The sequence below is a fragment of the Apus apus genome, chromosome 1 (genome assembly GCF_020740795.1).
Source record: "Apus apus isolate bApuApu2 chromosome 1, bApuApu2.pri.cur, whole genome shotgun sequence".
In the NCBI taxonomy this organism is placed as follows: Eukaryota; Metazoa; Chordata; class Aves; order Apodiformes; family Apodidae; genus Apus; species Apus apus.
The window spans coordinates 159,011,580-159,030,983 of NC_067282.1; the positions used below are offsets into that span (position 1 = coordinate 159,011,580).

At 41.7% G+C, this 19,404-nt stretch overlaps 1 protein-coding gene across 1 annotated transcript in view; it reads right to left on the reverse strand.

Annotated features, from left to right (window-relative positions):
* Nucleotides 1–19,404, reverse strand: part of CRADD (CASP2 and RIPK1 domain containing adaptor with death domain) — a 165,052-nt gene that overhangs the window by 1,048 nt on the left and 144,600 nt on the right. The window lies entirely within an intron of this gene.

Genomic DNA, 19,404 nt, shown 5'->3' on the forward strand with positions numbered 1-19,404 from the left:
ACATTGTGAATGTGAAGCCAGTGATTCTGGATTGCCAAAGGAAGACAGAGGCGATGGATTCTATATCTGAATTAAAGGCTGGTGGAAGTAAGAAACCTTAGCGTATATGAGATTGGTCAGCTTCCACATTACAGATGTTCATTTATTCTCTACAGAAATATCTTTATTCTTTTTATCTTGTTACAAATACCTGTGGTTTTTCTCATCATCCACAAATGGATCCTGAATCCCTTAAGTTCCCCCATCCTCTAACTTCAGAAATTCACCACATAATCTACTAGAAGATCTCCTATCCAAATAACCCTCTAGGCATTACAATGACACCATTTATATGAAGCAAAATGTTTACTCTACAGTCTGAATCTGAAATAGAGCTTAAATTACTGAAGCATACCATGCTTTAATCTCTCCATGTCTTTAACCTACATTAAAGGATAATATTGTTCATTATTTATTTATTTATTTATGTATGTATTTATTTATTTTTATGAGAACAGTATATTGCTTTTAGTGTTCTTCTTGAAGTATAACAGAGGCAGGTCCTCAGCTGGTATAAAATGTCACAAGTCTGTTGTGGTCAATGAAGCAATAGCAGTTTATCCAAAAGGAGGATCTGAAACAGAGGAAAATACTTACTCTGAATTAAATTAAAAACCCCAAAACCATGATTTGTTTGTCTGCCTGAAAGCTGATGGTGGTCTCTATATCTTTATATTATCCATATACTTTTCATTTTATGTCATAGTCTCTATATATTAATGCACCAAATAATCTACTGTGAGACCTCCCACCCAAATCATCCTCCAGATAACATGACATGAAGCCAAAACTACACTTTGAGGAGAGTGCTTCTCTGTGATTGTATAAAGTGTATGACAATGGTGCAAAATATACCCTAGTGAGATCTAGTTTTCTGCATGAACACTTCTGTTAGGTATTTCTGTGAATATTCAACATGTACAAAAAAACCCTTTGAATAACTGTCTTTTAAAAAAATAATAAAAAATTAGACATATATGCAGTTAGGCCTGGGTTCAAAAGGACAGTTCAAGAATTAGATCTGTTATGGAGGTACATGGAGGCCAGACACTGGCTCAAAAATCAAAACAAGAAGTTTGCTTTTGACATAGGAAGAACTGCAAGAAATAAGATCTTTGCAGGACTGCTCTGCATTAACAGACTCTGCCAGCCCAGGTGTCTCTTCCTTTAGAAGAGTAGCAGTAAATAAAGTTTCTCACTTTTCAAGGTACTTAGAGTCTCTTAATGCAGGCTAAGGAAAATACTTTCCAAAGCTGACCCCTCAGTGATGCAGCTCAGCAAAAGTCAACATTTAACAGCTGTGTTAAAAAGTCTAGGGGGGACATTGTTTGCAATGAGTGTTGGCAGCCACCAGCCTGGGAGGGGCTTCAAACATTTTGGAGAACAGGATTATAGTTCAAAATGAACTTTACAAATCGGAGAAGTAGCCTGGGGGGAAAATAGAATGATATGCAATAAAGAAATAAAACCCCCCACATAATTTTTTTGGCTGTAAAATCCATGGCTAGAAAGATCTCGTGCATTCCGTGAAAGCAGAAGGTTCCACATGTAACTGAAACAACCAGTGTCCCAGGCACAGGCTTGGGAGAAACAGGGTAACCCACAGTTTTACAGAAGAGAATCCATGGGGTATCCTGTCACAAGGTGGAATATGAGTCGACAGCATCACATTTTTGTGCAAAGTCACTTGGAGATGAAACTCCTGTATAAGCAGAAATACTGTATGCAAAAGCATGAAGCAATCCTTCAACCCTGCTCAGCAGTGGCAGGGCTGCAGCAGACCTGCTGCCTCTGTTCTGGGGTATTGCCCTTCAGAGAGGAGGAGAACCAGTGGAAAGCAACAAAAAGCAGAATGGGCCTTTGAAGACAAGACTAGATTAATTAGAGTTGTTTTGAATCTGTTATTCTCCAGAGGAAAAGAGAAAAGGTTAAACAGAGAAGGGTTGTGGTGATGTTGAAGTATGCAACAGGAAAGGAAACTGTTTGTTCCCCTTCTCTGTGGTTGATTGCATGACAGGAAAACTACAGTGAGTAAGGTTCAGTTTTGACATTAGGAAATGTCAGGAAAGCAGAGACTCAAGGACTGATCTCTGGGCAGTATTTAAGAATGTAAACCTCAGTCAGGAATGACAAGCAGAGTTGGTCTTGCCTGGGGGGTTCCACGGCATCCCACCAAATTTGCAACTGATGTTCTGACTCTCACTTACTGAATATAACTGGGCCTGAGTGCTCATGAATAACGAATAAATGGAAGCAGGAGATGTGCGTGTGCATATAGTGATGACACCATTTATTGGTAAAGATGTGCTATGCATTTATGTTTCGTATCTTCATCCCAAACTCAGGCCAGTGACATTCTGTGTGATGTTAGGATGGCATTTGTTTCTATTTCTCATTCTCTAGCAGTCTTGTGTTTATAATTCCTTCGCCCCTTTCAAACTGTGGTTTTTTTGTTCGGGGGGAGTGGGGAAAGGGGATCTTACTCTCTCATCCTGTTGGAACATCCTGCATGTTACAAGGATTAGAAAAAAAAGCTCTCACTTTTTTACACCCCAGGGGAATTTTTCCTCTCTATTACCACTGTGAGAAAAGGGAAGGTCCCTCTTACTGTGTGACAGCTGCAGAGGCCACTAAGCTCAAGCAAGGTAAAATAAGGTCAACAGTTTGCAAGCAGCACATTTTCAAAGTATTTCCAGGGAAAAGTGATGAGAGAGTATCTCACTAATAAATATTTATGAAAGGTAGAAGAAATACCTCAGGTATGAAAGAGAGAAATTACTGAAGCATGAAAAGGGGATGTTAATCCTCTTTTAAGAACAATTTCAAATGCAACACAAACTTAGTTACGTATTAATCAGTACTTTTTAAAATTGACCACAACCAATCAGCATGTAATTTGTGCTCTTAATGAGCATAAAACAGAGTAAGACTTTACCTTTGCTACAAAGAAGTATCACTGTTCTTGGTGTACTGGAGTTTTTTGTTGTTTTGGTTTTTTTACACATTGTAATTAGATATTGTAATCAATGTTGAAAGTCCCTTCACCTCAGTCAGAGATCTCTACAGACTGAAAATTTCAGTCACAACTAAAATCCTAGAAAATAAGGTTGAACAGTACCTTAAGAGGTTCTGTAAGTCCACCCTCTTTCTCATAATGGAGGAACAGCTAAAAGTAAATAATTCTCAAGAGATTTTTGTCTCTCCTACTTTTAAAAGTCATCAGCATGGAGAGTTGTCTTTGTCCCCAAGACAAGCTATTCCTATGCTTCATTAACCATACAGGCAGAGCCTGAGTGTTTAAACTGAAACAGGTCTTCTCTGGCTATTTAGGAAACTATCACTAAAGGTTTCCTGTCCTGTTCTGCTGTCTGAGTGGTCTGCCTGGAAGCTGGAGAGTGAAAATGGAGAAAACCCCAGTGTATCAAGCTCACTGCCCAGCCTCTGAAAGAACCCATGAAAGTGGGGGGCTGGGATGAATTTGCTTCTGCTGTTGGTAGAGGAAACTCTGGAAGAAAGGTAAGGGTTAGAGATGGGGCTGTCTCCAGCATTTTGCTTCTTCCAACTCCAATACCTTCCACTTAGAAGTGAGCATTTGTATGGCAGGACATTTTCTCAGTCAGTGATTCCCAAAGAAGGAACAACTCCCCAGAGTGAGAATCACATCTATAACTAGGTAAGCCTTAGGTTTGTTTCTTTCTGATGCCTAAAGTCTGGTGTGGTAGGAGGGAGACTTACAACTAGGAGGAACCAGAACAGAAACTGGTTTGTAAACTGTCCCGCCAGGCTTTTTATCCTGATGCACAAGGGACAATACAACATGGCTCCTGCTGGTGCATACTTTTAAAGCTCTTTATAGTGAGTGTGCTTGGCAGCTTCCCCTAAGCTTCAGAGATGGCACTGTGAGGGCAGCGATGATCTGTAGTTGTGACCACAAGCCAGCAGGCGAGTTCTGGGTTGTGGTGAGCCCTCAGTGAGTGCTCACTCTCACTGCCTCTCTGTGTCAGATAGCTTTTCCCTTTCGTTTGTTTGTTGTTTCTTTTTCCTTTCCCAGCTTTCCACACACCAGGTTATCTCTCTAAACAATGGGTGGCCATATATTTGCAAGCACCTGCACCTCACACCAGCTGTGTTCATTATCTCATATGAAGGGTGTGTTGGTGGCTCTCATACTAGTAGTGATTTTACATTGCCTTCAAAATGTAATTTTACTTTTATGTGGTGCACTAAGAGCTTTGGCTGGGTATCTAGAAATACGTTTATCATTATAGCAAGATGTTTCTGGCTGCTACTGTCAGAGCAGGTGCCCCTCTATGGACAAGCACCCCAGGGTTCATCCCAGGGTCTTGAGGGTCCTGAAAGGGTCCTGAGGATCAGTCTCACAGCCCAAGGCCATGCAGGGAGAAACCCACGTCTTGGGCAAGCCCATGAGAGTTTTCCCAGCAGCAGGGAGGATCCAGCAGCAGAAGCCTTCCTACACACACGTGAGGGATGCCTGGCACAGCTCCAGTTAGCACAGGTCATAGCCCACGCCGTTGCAGCTCTGCTTCCCCTGTTACCTGGACCAGGAGGATAATGTCTGCAGAGAAGTGTGACCATCTGCTGCCTTGTGCCTACGTGGGCCAGTTGCCTTCAGGGGGTGAGTATTTCAGCCCCAGTGTTTCTTCCACAAACACCAGTGAATGAAGTGTTAATACTGCGCAACTTCATGTCAGCTTTTAAATAGTGAACGACATGTACCAGCAGATGGTGGACTCTTGGTGTTGATATTCTGGGCCCACTTATTCGTTTTCCTACAAAATGCTCCTACAAATATGAGTGCACACACACATGCTTATATATAATTATATATAACGTGCATGTACATATATAAATAGAAATATATAAAATGTCAAAAACAGGGAATAGCATAGTATGTTATAGCATAGATTACATATAGTATGCCAGGAGCTCACACCAGGTATTTTGTTTCTATTTGCGATTACATGGATCACATCCCTTCCCACAAATCATTATATAACCCTCCCATGGCAACTGCAGCATTGGTACAGGAAAACAATTAGGAAAATATGTGTATTTAGCTGTTTCAGTGAAAAGGGGGGTATTCCAAGGATAGTCAGATACCTAAACCTTTAAGTGTTTTATATCTCGTCAGAGAGGCTAGAAACAGTTTGTGCTTGCTAGGATCTCCCTGGGCTTAGCGGGAAGTTTTTTACCTGTTGGGCACGAGTACATTGAGTTGGGAAACCTTTGAGCTAGTAAAATTTGCACTCTATATTTTAGCCACTGGGTGCCGCTAACAATTCAGTTTCGCCAGAAAATACGAGATGGTAATTTTGACGGCATGCGTTGTTACAGCAGAGCTTGTGACACTGGGCTTTGTGGGGCTGCCTCTTGCCCAAAGGTTGATACAATAATCTTTTTCTTGCAGTTGCCAATGGGCTTCAGTTCAGCTGCAGTCAAGATGTTTCTTCACTAAAGAATGTTTTTTTATTGAAATGCACAAGTGAAAGGCTAGCAGAATTAATGACAAAAGGATCTAACAGAGAACTTTAAGAATTATTTCATAAATATCATATGTTTATAGAGGACTAAAGCATCTGATTGTTATGATGTGATGTGAGATGAAGCCACTGACAATAAACACTTCTGCTGTTACACAAGCTCATAAAAATTCTTAGTGAAGCAAGGTGAGCAATTAATCCTGTTCCAAACTTCAAACGTCTCCGCCACCATCATTAGAAAAGTAATGTTTCAGGTATTTTTTTAGTCAACTGCAGATTTTTTTCAAACTGTTTCCTTACGTTATTCTCACTATTTTAGAAATATCTGTTCTGTTGGGAAATACCAAATGTAAAAGCAATACCATCACAGTAGTCTGATGATGCATTCAGACCTGAGAACATTATTTGCAGTCCTCGGTGGTTAGGAAAAGATGCGTTTTCCTAACCATGGGAAAGGCACACATATCAAGAGATGCAACTTCTTACTGAAAAGCCCATCAGCATTTTGCAGCATCTTCAGGTAGAGAGAGAAAATGTGATGCTGTTGAGTCATCTCTTCAGTAAGAGCTGGCAGATGCCAGCTGAAAACCACAGACAGAGAAGTCACCTGGGTGTCCTCTGAGAGGCAATGGCAAAAGGCAGGAAGAAGGGTGTGTTTGGAATCCTTTGTTGGGCAACCAGAGAAGAAGAGGGGAGCAGTGGAAGCAGTAGCACTGGGGAAAAGAGTCAGGAGTAAAAGAAGCAGGCTTTGGAAGAAGGGAGCACAGGCATATAATATTACCAGTTTTCTGGAGTGAGCCTTTCTTACAAAACAATTGGGAGCCACTGAACTACAGTTCATAGTTCTGCAGGTGATAGAGACCATATTGTCATCCTAGAAATAATAACTTCTTGAATGCTGCTGGCATCTGGCCAAGCCAGATAAAATTTCACCGAGCCTCTGCCTGAAATCAATTTGTGATAGTCCAGCGTGGCAAGAGCCTGACAAATAACCTCACAGAGCTGTTCTCAATTGCAGAGGGGATTTCTTATTTTAAACATAAATTTACCTCTATTCATAGCCAGTTGCTTGCACTTGCCTGATATTAGCTCATGCAACAGTGAGTTTCAGGCATGCATTTCGATGTCAAACTTTTGAAAATAATTTTACTTTTTTTTTTCTTTTCTGTTAGTTATATCACCTTTTTCACTTCCCTGTATTCTGCAAGATCCTGGATTTTAAAAATAAAAGGAATTAAGGGTGTCTTCATGCTATTTCCGTGCAAGGTACAGAGCCAATGTTCCCAAAGGATATATATAGGCTGCTCAGTTCCCTAAATATGTGCTCTATAAAAATCCCTAGATTCTCATTAAATGGCTGGAATGTGTCAGACTGCAGAAATCAAAACACTCTGCTGAAATCATTCAGAGAAAGCTCTGGCAGTATCCTGCCTGATGTGTGTGGGAATGCACGCATATATGTAGGCATATATGTACATACTCCTGCCCTACTCCATGGCAGCCCAGTTACTGTATTGGATCTGAGTGGTTGATGGCAGTCACCTCCTTTTGGAGGACATGAAGCAGTTTGGTATCTGCTCCTCCCTCCAGGAGGAGACACCTTCCAAAACGCCCAAATCCTTTTCTAAACAAATTCACGTTGCTCTGGCAAGTCCAACCACCATCTTAAACCTTTTTTTTCTTTTTTTTCTTCCCCTAGGGAGATGCTGCAATGGGATTTTATTTGTATGAGCTATTTACTCACAGGTTAGCACAGGTTAGTTAATGCTACATGAAGTCATTATTGCCTCTGTGAACTCATGTCCTGAAAGGAGCAGTGGCCCCCAAGACTTCATGTGTTGGAGCAAGCAGCTTCTTTTGAAGCTGTCATGGTTGCTCCAGGGCTCTGCATCCTCTTGCTTCTCTCTTGTAAGGACTTTGGTGCAAGAGACTGTTCTTGGTGACAGCTAGGGTAAGAGCTGGGAGGGCATTAGCAATTACTGGAAAAGAGTAACAGGCACTCCGCTCTATTTTCAAATGTAATTGGTGCTGTTTTTTTCCAGGTTGATAGCTGTGTCCCCTTTTCCTTAACAAAGATCTCTCAGCATCATTTCTCACGCAACAGGTGTAAAGGCAGGCAGGGCCAGTGCCTTTAGCTTTTACACACCTGGATTTGTGGACTCAAGCTGTTAAGCTCTTTGGCAGATGATTGACAATTGCATTCACAATAGTGGGAAAGAACAATATTTATTTTAAGAAGTAAGCTAATGAAGAATATGGCAGATGGATGAGGGAGGAGGGAGTTAACACCACTCAACTGCTGCAGGACTTGCCAGCAGATAGCTGTAGATGAACCACGGATACTTGTGCTGAACAAAGACAACTGGTTTTGTCCTTCAGAATTTTTCTAGTTAGAGCACTGGTCAAACTTAACTGTGCTTTTTTCTAAAAGATCTGACAGAAGCAAAAGTGCAAATGCCTGGAAGGAGGCCTGACTCAGTCTGTTGCTTTTTACTGATGCCCCATACAGGAAAGCTGGCAGGAGCAGGAATCAAAGATTTCCTGAAAAATAATAATAATAAAAAAATAAACACCAAACAACAAAGCAAACAAATGGAAAAAAACCACAACAAACCACCAACAAAAAACCAGCATGTTCCTCTGTAGTAAAGACTAGAGATTACAGCAGTGAGAGATCTACTGAACTCCTCAGCAGGGGGAAGAGCCTGCCCACCTTCACGTGTACAGCTGAACAAACATTGTGCCTTTGCTGCAATCCAAATACACAGTGCCTAAGCCTCCTTCCTCCCATTAGCTTTCTAAGCATGGCACAGCAACAGCAGGCTCCAGCTGAGGCTTGCACAACTCTTGCAAAAAGTCAGTGCTATTGCTTCTTGGCTAAAGCTGGTTTGGATATTCCTGAAATGCATTGCAGAAATGATCATAGCCTGCCTGCCTTCTGGTGTTCTTGTTCTGACTCAAAACCAACAAAAGCTGAGGGAAAAGAAATGAGCCTGCAGGATAATCCAAATGCTTCAAAAGTCTCCTTTGCTCCATGTGGATGGTCCCCAAATTTGGCCCTGAATGTAACTGCCATTACAATTACTGGCTTCAGGGGAACAAAGAAGGGGCTCTGTTTACTACGGTGAGACTGGTAAGATGATCTCTTTCCCAGCTCTAAGGTCTCGGTGGTCCAATAACGACCAATAACTGGGATTTCCATCACTTGCATCCTCTGGGAGACAGTTCTATATCACTGACTCATATTGCAAGTTTCCTTGTTATGTGACTGCCATAAGCCTGGCAAACCAAAGAGCGCTGACAGCTTACTGAGGGAAGGGGAACTCAGCAGAGACGGACAGGAATTTTTCAACAAAACAACATGTCAGCACCAAAACATTTACAGGAAACAATAGGAGTGACAGTGAAAGTTTAATGAGGAAGGTATTTCAGAAAGAGAGGCATCCAGCTCCAATTGATGGGTACCCCATGGGGAGGGAGGTTATCTGGCAAGCAGGGAACTACTGCTCATGGAATTTGTGCCTGGGTGTGCTCCCACCCGCCAGAGCTGCTGCCTGCAACATAAACTGGCGGGCATACTCCCTTTAAAGTTGTTATGCCAGATGGTATCCTCCCTTCCCAAATTAGAGATGAAGTGTGTTGGCAGGAACTTCTGGGGAAGCAGGAAACGTCTGCATGATGCTTCCCGCTCCCTTCCCAGTGGATCTCCTTGCTGCCTCACCGCTGCCTCCCCACTGCCTGAGCTGGCAGCTCCCAGGTTCCAGAGCCCCTTAGTTTTCTACAGCGCTGCATAGCTGAGCCCTCTGTTCTCACCACTTAATTTCTAGTGATCCATCTTGTGCTTGATTATGTACTACAAAGGCAGTAGTAATCTTGCAGGTCTAATTTGATCTGATACATCTGAATCCTTCAAAGTACAGTGTTTTGATAGCACCTAGAAACAAAAAAAAAAACCCACCTCTTAAAATATCCTTTTTAAAAACTGCTTCCTAAGTTTTGAATTATTTGCAGGAGGTTTCCGCAATCAGATGTTTGGAACCAAAATGTTACATTTGACAAAAGAAAAGAAAAGAAAAAGAAAAGAGATAAAGTAAATGTAGCATTTCAGTTCTGTGGTAGTGATATTCTAATCACATTTTTGGCTCAGAACTGCTTGCTTTATTTCCACAGGCACTGTTTGAGTGGAACAGCCAACTTATTCCCTCATGGAAAGACCAACTTTCATGTATTAACTAAAGCACTTGCAACAGGTGTAAACAACTTTCCATTAGAGGTAAAGTTCCTGATACATTAAACAACATCACACTTTAACCTTCCAAGATTTAATTTAATTTCTAGGATCAATAGCTCATGTTACTAATACTTTTTGCCAAAACCCTGGGATCATGTCCTACATATTACAGTAATTCTTTCCAGAAGAATTTCAATTTGTAAATAATGAAGAACTCGTACAACTCTTTCTGTTAGCAGCACTGCTGGGCCTTTTGCCAGTTTGTAAGCTGAAGAATTTTGGTGTTTAGTGCTCCCATCTGTTCAGAAAGCCTGAGGGTGAGTAGTTATCAAAAGCAATACATGGGGTTTTTTATTCTATGTCTGAGATTTTATGACACACTTTGTCACAAAACAGGCCACTGGGGAGAAGAGATTTCCCTCTTCCCAAGTCTCTCTGCCCAGGGAACCTCTGAAGTCCCACATACTTGATCTTTGCCCAGTCTTGATCTAAACAGACCAAAATTTTCACAAATATCTAATAATTCTCATCCTGATGCCTCAGACAGAAATAAGACCAAGTGTTTCACAGTTATGAAAGAATTAAAATCTCAGGCATGTATACTCTCAGTGCAGAGGAATTCGATAAACACAGCTCTGTTTGAACAAGGGCTTTGAAGGCAGCCCTGCTGTCAAGGTATAAGGAAGCTTTTGTTCCCCAAATAAACACTTCAGATGTGCCCTTCTGCTGCATCAGGGTTTGGAAGGTGTGGGCTCCTCTCCCTCTGAGGACAGCGGGGCACACAGGGAGGACACAGGCCTGCAGACTACCTGCCTGCCCCAGGGGTGCTGCCTGCCTGCTGCCAGCCCGTCAGATCCACCCCTGACACAATGTTCTTGCCAGCTTCCAGATGGGATGCCTCAACCCTTCTGGCTTGAATGCACTCCAGAATAAAGGTTATTTTCCACAAGTGACCCTTTCATTAGAAGTTGCTCAGGTCATCTAAGGGACAGGTTATTTGGCAGCTACGTGCTCTCTGCATGCTGTGTCAGTGGGCTGTCTGCCATCTGTCCTCTGTCCCATCGTATGGACACCCTCCTCTGCTGCCAAGGGTGCTTTCTGCCTCTTCTTCTGGGGCAAGTGGGTCGTGCTGGGGTATCATTCATATCACATCACCTGAAAGTTCTGTCTGTAGAGCTTGCACAAAAATAAAGGTTGCACAGGACTGCATCCACATGGGTTTCAAATATCTCCAGAGACGGAGACCCCACAACCTCTCTGGGCAGCCTGTTCCAGTGCTCACTGTCTAAGTTTTTCCTTATGTTTAGATGAACTGCCCATGTTCCAGTTTGTGCCCATTGCCCCTCATCCTGTCACTGGGCACCACTGAAAAGAGCTGGGCCCCATCCTCTCTACTTTGCCTTTAAGATGTCTATATGCATTGCCAAGATCCCCTCTCAGTCTTTTCTTCTCCAGGCTAAACAGACAAAGGTCCCTCAGCCGTTCCTCATGAGAGAGATGCTCCAGTTCCCTAATCATCTTTGTAGCCCTTCTCTGTACTCTCTCCAGTAGTTCTTTGTCATTTCTGAACTGGGGAGCCCAGAACTGGACACAGTGCTTCAAACGTGGCCTCACCAGAGCAGAGTAGAATAGGAGAACCTCCTCTGACCTGCTGGGCACACTCTTCTTATGCACCCCAAGATGCCATTGGCCTTCTTGGCCACAAGAGCACATGGCTGGTTTACTGTTCACTTGTCATCTACCAGGATTCCCATGTCCTTCTCCTCAGAGCTGCTTTTCAGCAGGTCAGCCCCTAAGCTGTCTTGGTGCTTGGGGTTATTCCTCCCCATGTGCAGGACCCTACACTTGCCTTTGTTGAACTTCATGAGGTTCCTCTCTTCCCAGCTCTCCAGTCTGTCCAGGTTCTGCTGGATGGCAGCACAGCCACTCTTCCCAATTTTGTGTCATCAGCAAGCATGCTGTGGGTACACTCTGTCCCTTCAACCAGTTCATTGATGAGTATGTTGAACAGGACAGGACCCAGCACTGACCCCCTGATCCTGATGCCAGAGTATTGATGAAGTAATTCCTCTCTCTGCATTTTATCTGTTCAGAAAGGCTTAACTGTACAACTGTCCTGAATTGCACGAAATAAGGGAAGAACTCTGTGAGGCCTTAGATGACAAGTAGATTTTTAACTGTTGTTTAAAGCCTAGAGTTTGTGGACACCAGCTTCTTCTGGGTTTGTTCTTAGCCTACTTTGACTCAGAAAACTCACAGTTAAGGTAATAATGAGAAGGACCCAAAAGGGTTCTGAAGTTTCTGATCCATTTGTTGTAAATATTGTGTTGTAGAAGTTGCAAATGTTGATAGTTTTTGTTAGGTTCATCCACTAAAAAACTGGTGGTTTCGTGTAGATGTGTGCTAGCAAGCAGAAATCAGACAAAACCCAAATGAACTCTGTTATTAAAATTAAAACCAGTACTAAGAGCTCAGAATTCAAACAAGCTCTGCATTCAGAGAAGCCTGGCACAGCAGGCACAAGGTGAAATAGAAGTGTCAAAACACAAATGTGAGAAGAAGCTTCAAGGAACCATTTTTAACACCCTTTTATCTCCAAATCTCCAATTTCCATATTCATTACACATAGTCTGTAAGTATAACTCCACAGTAACTTAGAGTAACACATTTGACTGGTTTCACATAACTGCAATTTGCATTTACTTTGCAATATCATTACAACTATGAAGCCACCTCCACTCAACCCTGCACACATCTATCAAACATTTGAAAGTCAGACCAGGTAGCCTCATTAAAAAAACCCACACCATCAGTTAAAAGTGCCAGAGATGTTTTTTTCTTTACTCAAAATGCATTCTAGTCCTACCAAACCAGCACAGCAAGAGGTTAGTTACCCTCCTGCTTGGTTAAGAAACAACAGGGATCTTCTTCCCTGATGATGCAGATAATCTAAAATATGTTCTGCTTTGTATTTGTTATCAGATCTTCTAATACACCAGAGCTAATTAGGCCTTTGCCTTCTAGACCCTATTTCTTCTCTTACTGCTATCCTTTGGTTCCATTTTTAGTTGGTTTATGCACGTGCAGCTGAACAAGCCTGTTTTTGTTCAATTTCCTGGCTTAAGAGGGATTGTGTGGAAACCAATAGGAAGAATCTAAAACCAGTACCTGAGCAAGATTTAGGCACTTACTCCTCATTTTCATCTAAATGAGAGGCCCACATTTTACATATCGCTGAAAGCCAAGGCCTTAAGGGCAGGAAATTGTACATTTAGGGTTTTATCCTTGAGCTGGTAGAAATCATGGTAACTCCAGCCATGTGTGCGGCTGGGATAATGAGCAACACCGCAGCCAGCAGTCGGTGGCCAAACCATCCCCAGGCGTGACAGGTGGCTGCTTCTGCTCCCCATACAAAGGGCAGCATGGCTGGAGAGCCCAGGCTCTGCCTGTTCTGGCACCGCGGTGGGTTCCAGATGCTTGGCAGGCAGCGGGGAGATGTGAGGCGCGGGCAAGGTCACCATGTTCTGCAGGATCCAGGAGGCCGCTGAGCCCACTGGCTGGCTGAGGACAGCAGGGGGACCTCCCGTGTGACATCTTCTGGGAAGGGCTGCTCTTGATATCCACTGTGGGTGCAAAGGGCATGGTCCAACAGATAAAGCAGTGGCTTTGGCTCCCTGTCAAAGAAGCTGGGGAAGGTGGTAGGAAAGCAATTGCTTCAGCTCTGATTTAGCCAACTCTGCTGTGGTGCTGCCAGGGAGAGCAAACATACTCAGTGCTGGCATGGCAAGGTGTCAATAGCCATTTTGTTTGCTTGCTTGTGTATTTTTTTGTTTGTTTGTTTTCAAAAGGAACTTCCTTTCCCCTTTTCTCCACAGGGTTTCGGTACAGGCAGAAAGTACATCTGTAGAGCAGTGTGATGTGTCATAAAAAGCCTCACAGAAAGTTCTCTGCTATTGCAGTGATTAGGGATGGAAGGATGTCCCATGGGAATGGGGAGGGCTCTGGAGGTGCCGCTTAACAAAGTGAAAGGGTCTCTTTCAGGAGCCAAGAAAGCGTATCAGGATTGACTGCAAGCATTAGGTTTATATCTGTAGTTTTATAGTTTAGAAAGTTTCACTTCCTGGAAATAAATTGAAAGTCTCTTTCCCAAGTATGAGTACAGTACACCCTTTCTGAGCATCCAACTGGTGATTTCATGCTTTTGTATACTTTGCAGTGTGATGCTTGCCATCTGTGACACTTGGATATGAATTCTCTGCAAGACTTGTTGGCATTTGAAAAACTAAAGTTTTTTTGTGGTTTTTTTTTTTTTATTCATCTGAAGATGAGCTACCAGAACTCCAATTTTATGTAGTTGAATACTAAGTTAAATACACGTGATTTGTTTGTCTTCTGTGCCTAATATGTCAGCTTTAAACTTTTGTCACTGTTTGATCACTGTTTGATTCAGGTCTGACAACAATGCTCTCAACTCCCTCCCCCTCCCACCCAGGTAGGAAAGGAGAGAGACAAAAAGAGAGAGACTTGGCTGGACTGAAATCTAAACTACACAGCTTTAATTAAACACTAATGATATAAGAAAATATATATACAATTATATACAAATGTGTTCAGGAAATGTACAAAAGCCCTATTGGCTCTCCCCACTCCCAGCAACTCCCACAGCACTCCCTGAGCTGGAACAGTCCCGAGAAATCCCGGAGCTGCTGCTGGAGAAAACACAGAGTGATGAGGGTCAGGAGAGCTCGAGCCTGGGGGTCGACGGTGATGGGTGGACGGAGTCCTCCCCGGATGCCGGCCGTGGAATGGGAGAGAAGGGAAGAAGCAGCGGGAAGGAAGTTGTCTTCTGTGATCTCTGACCTTCCTCTGAGCTTACGTAGATATATGGAATGGAATATCTCTGGCCAGTTTTGCTGTCTGTCTAACTCAGCCTCCTATGGAGGGTCATAGATCTCCCGGTAGTGTCTGAGCCAGCAGAGTAAAGATGTGACCTTGAAGACCCAGCAGTTAGAAAAACATTCCATCTTTTGTTATCATTCCTAGCTGGAACACTCTGCTACTAGTTAAAAGAAAGCTTACTGAAGGAAAAAAGAAAAATCAGTAAAAGGAAAATTGGCTTCATCCTGGCTCAAACCAGGACAATTTCACAGTTAACAGCCACAAGGAGGCATAAAGCTGCAAGCTCAAGCTCTAGGATATCTATTTTCAAGAGTTCCTTTGAAATCTTGAGACCTGGCCTGATAATTTCATTTTAAGTGGATGCCAAGCCATGGTGGAGAATGCAATGAGCACAGGGAGATTCCACAGAGAATGGCAGAGCTGCCAGGGGAAAGCCTATCCAGAGATGTGAATCCAGTGACTGTTTCATCTGCTGAGGTGGGTGTGGGCTACAAAAGTAATATTTAAATCAAGGTTTTAATTTGCAAGGCTGCCAGAAAACTCCAGATTAAAACCCAACTGCCACAAATCTTTCTGAGCTCTCCAGAGATGCCTGTGCAAGGTGCTACAATGCAAGGTTTGCTTTTAAAGACCATAAAGAAGAACTCAACACACAGAAACAAATTAATGGCACCATTTTAGAATATATTTTAAAAGCAGCTACTAAAGGGTCACTGACAATTAGAAAATTACCAGACATAAAAGTAGGGTAATGGCTTAAAACTGCTTTCAGATTTTATCTTTCTATACTTTATCTGGTTTTGGGGTAAAAGCATGAGATTTCCCATTGTTTTAAGAAGCAGTTCCCTGAGCAAGGGAACTGATAAGCTCTGGTTACTTGTGCCTCAGTGACTAATGACACTCCACACCTCTTTCGGTGCAAGATCCAACGGAAGCATTTCCCATGACTGCAGTGTTCAAGCTTCCCTTCTCCTGGGTGGCTTCTCTTAACATCTAGTTATGGTGTTCAGAGCTCACACTAAGAGCATATTTTAGGTCTTTCTCATCCACTCATTCACAAAAGATCAGGAAACGCATAGGAATTTAATATACTTAAGAATTCTACATTTTTCTTTGATATGGCTGCATCTGGCCAAAAGTAATTAAGGAGCATAAGAAGAAAAACAGATCACCAGGCTTTGCAATCATGTGAAGAGCCAAATATCTGTAGGATATTCAACTAAAAATAAGTTCTCTTGCTGTGTGACTGTGTTACCCAAGCCACAGGATATCCTCATTAAAGGACTAGCCTAGGAAATCAGAAAATGGACTTAAAAGTCATGTCAAAGGTCCAAATCACAATATATAATGCTTGACTTTTTCCCCAGTGTAGTCATCCTGAGTGTTGCTTGTCACTGCTCTAAGTTTGGAAGATTAACCTTGAAATCACCCTGTCATCTCCTTCTGCGTTGTTTTGTTAAAGTTCCCTTCCTTTTCTTCAGGATTCACACACACATCTATAAAATTGACTATGTGAATATGATGTAAGGCACACACAAGAACATGTACATTTGTTGAAATGTAAAATCCCTACTAGTAAATTCTTGGGTTTAGGTTACCATTTCCAGGATTGCTAGCACTTCACACTAAATACACACACACACTTACGCATTTGATTCCTTTAAGGTGCCAGAAATGAGGCAGCCAGAGTTCATTTCAGATGACATAGTAGGCTATATGTAGGCAGTGGGAAGCAACCTAGAATCTGTATTCTGGCTCAGCTTTGATGTAATCTCTACTGAATTTGAGGGAGTTGGTCTGTATTTACGCTGCTGTTTATGAGAGCAGAGCTTGGCGCAGAGCCCCGTGGCTCAGCCTTTATAATACACATAAAATACCATCTAATTGTACTTGTTTCTACAAGACTAACCGAGCTGCTGAGATTTCTGCATGTAAATAGCTATGAAATACATTGTATAATCCTCCGATTGATGTTTTTGAACAAGTTTAGGGCAGTGCTGTGGTGGCTGTCTACAGCAGATTCATTGCCCACCTGAGGGCTGACAGTATCAGCGCAGGTACGCGATGTCTCCTGCACAGTCAAATCAAGCCAAAATGAACCACTTCAAAGCAAGGATGTATGGAAGGCAAACATTTCTGACTCACTCTTCCCTGAAGGAGAAGGCATAATACTGGCATGTGTGTGGCTCTTCTCCCATGTGCCTTCCTCTACCCATCTTTCCTTACTGATACATGAACTTGTTCCTATCTCTATGTCAGAAAGTTTGTTAAACAGATCTCACTTCTCATTCCTCAAGTGGCTAAGAAGTCTCTTTGTAACATCACAGCTACTTGCCACAAACTCAATCAAAGATTAGGTTGACACATGAGAAAATTCAGGACCAAGGCAAAGAAGGGTGGTTTTAACTGGAAGGTTTACTGATACCTTAATCTGTCCTGGTTTGTTCCCAGTTAACTCCGTGTGGAGTCAGAAATCACAGCTGAAAAAAAGAAGTCATGTACTACCATGCTTTCTTCCTTGGGTTAACCCAAGACTTCAAAGCTGCAATTTGGCTTATTTTATCTAGAAAACCGTAGAAAGCATGCCATAGTTGCAAACAAACAGGAGTGTCCAAGGCCACGATGAAAGCTGGGTTTATAACACAAACCTAGCAACAGGTGAGCTCCATAACAAGCCTGGTTAGAACTGAGAAGCCTAAATAAGCAGCGGCTGAACAAAGAATGAGTAATTCAGCTGTATACTTACAGTGCTCTACAGAGAAAGAGTGAAGAATCCACCCAACTCCTACCAAAATTAAAGACATATTTATAAACAGAATTGTTTCTAACAAGAAGACAAATCTCATCCTTGTGTAACTGTCCTGAGGTCAATGGAGAACCCTAAGAGATTAATTAAAATCAGAATGTTCATAAAAGTCTTCTATGATGTGCCAGCTGCTTTTAAATGGGGAAGCACGTTAATGGTTTCTCAACAAACATGTTGCAAGATCAGCTTCTTTTATTCAGCAATTCTGGTGTTCGGACTTTGTTTTTCTTTTTTCTTTATTATTGACAGAAACAATATTCCCCAGTACTCTTGGAAAAGAAATAATTATAACTAATACTCTTTGAATAGATTCTAAATCTTCAAATGTTTCTAGCATTGTTCTGCAGGTTCTTGGATTTTTTTGCCTTCTATTATAACTTGCAGAAAAAAAATCTTGATCTGTAGAAGATTATGGGGCTGTTTTAATTAATTCATTTTAAAAATCCAGTGTTTTGGTTAGCTGGGGTCTAGACAAAAAGTCAGAATAAAAGTGTGGTCTTACTCAAGGTTCACTTCATCCTTTGAGCCAGGTTTCCAATGCAAGAGTTCATGTTAATACATTTTAAATAATTTTGTAAAGTGTTTTGCAATTTCAATAGAAATTACAAGTTTCTTTGAACAATTCTCTCCAGCAAAATGATTTTTACAGTATCTCTTAATTTAACACAGAAGAAATGCATAAAGTAAAATAGTTTGAATAAAGAAATTTAATCACTTGAAGGCATATGCTCGTGACTTCTCTTACTGTTTTTAGCAGCTTTAAGAAACAGCATAATACATTTTTTGTATGTTAATAATCTTGCTCCAGATATGGTTTTCCTTACAATTTCCTTTACTTTTTAAAGAAATTAACTTAATTTTTAAGACTCTCCCAGTTCCATGAGCTTCCAAAAAAAATTTGGTTATGTAAAAAACATTTAAAAAATATATTTCCATTTCAGTATGTTAGAGTAGTTTGCTATTTATTTTAAATGGTATTACATTAATATTTTCTGATAACTTCTGCTTCCTAAATCTCAGATTTTTTCCAAACTCAAAATGAACATAAATACAGTGAAGCTGTATGTACAGGGGGAAAAAAAAAAAAAAAGAAAAATACAAGTATCAGTACAGGGCAACAAAAGCAGCAGTTGTATAGCTCAAATTTTACTGCTCTAAAAACTGAAAATTTCAACCTATTTTTCTATCTCAACTCTGCATCTTTTTGGGAGGCACAAAGTCATATTTAGAAAATACAATTATGGGAAGATGTGCACTTGGTGCATGAGGCACCACTGGAATATATGGCAGAGAGATATAAGGACTGTGGAAGAGGGGACATGCTGCTGTACACTGTAGACCTATTAAATGACACAACAAATTATCTCTATAGAAACATTATATCCCACAGCACAGTTCCTGGAAGTTTAAGAACTGGCTGCAAACCCTTATAGCTGGTTTATTACATAAAATCATAATGACTTACTGCTGACTACTAATTTTAAACCGTAAGAAGCTCTGTTTCTGGAATGTCTTGACTGGACTTCCAGGGGCTTATTTGTACAGACAGCAAGCAAGCTTCTGAACTCCAGCCAAATCCAGAACCATATTAGACTACATAAGGACTTCAGGCCTTGCTCCTCAAAGCCGAGCATTTTACATACAAAACCTTTTCAGTATGCTGGTGGTTACATTTCTGCTGGCTTGAAGCCCCTTGCTTCTTACCTTTCCCATGTATCTACCCAGGTCATATTCTCCAAGATGCTACAGGAATAGATACCTCTCTCATTTCCATGTAGGCTGCTTTCATTGTTTCTACAATCTGACAGCTTGTGAGGAAAGACTGCAAGCAGGAAAAGAGGAAAAGAAAATGAAGCCAAACCTCACTCATCAGGTCACAGTATGTGTCCACATCTTGGAGCCAGACATGGTGGAGGAAAGAAAAAGTC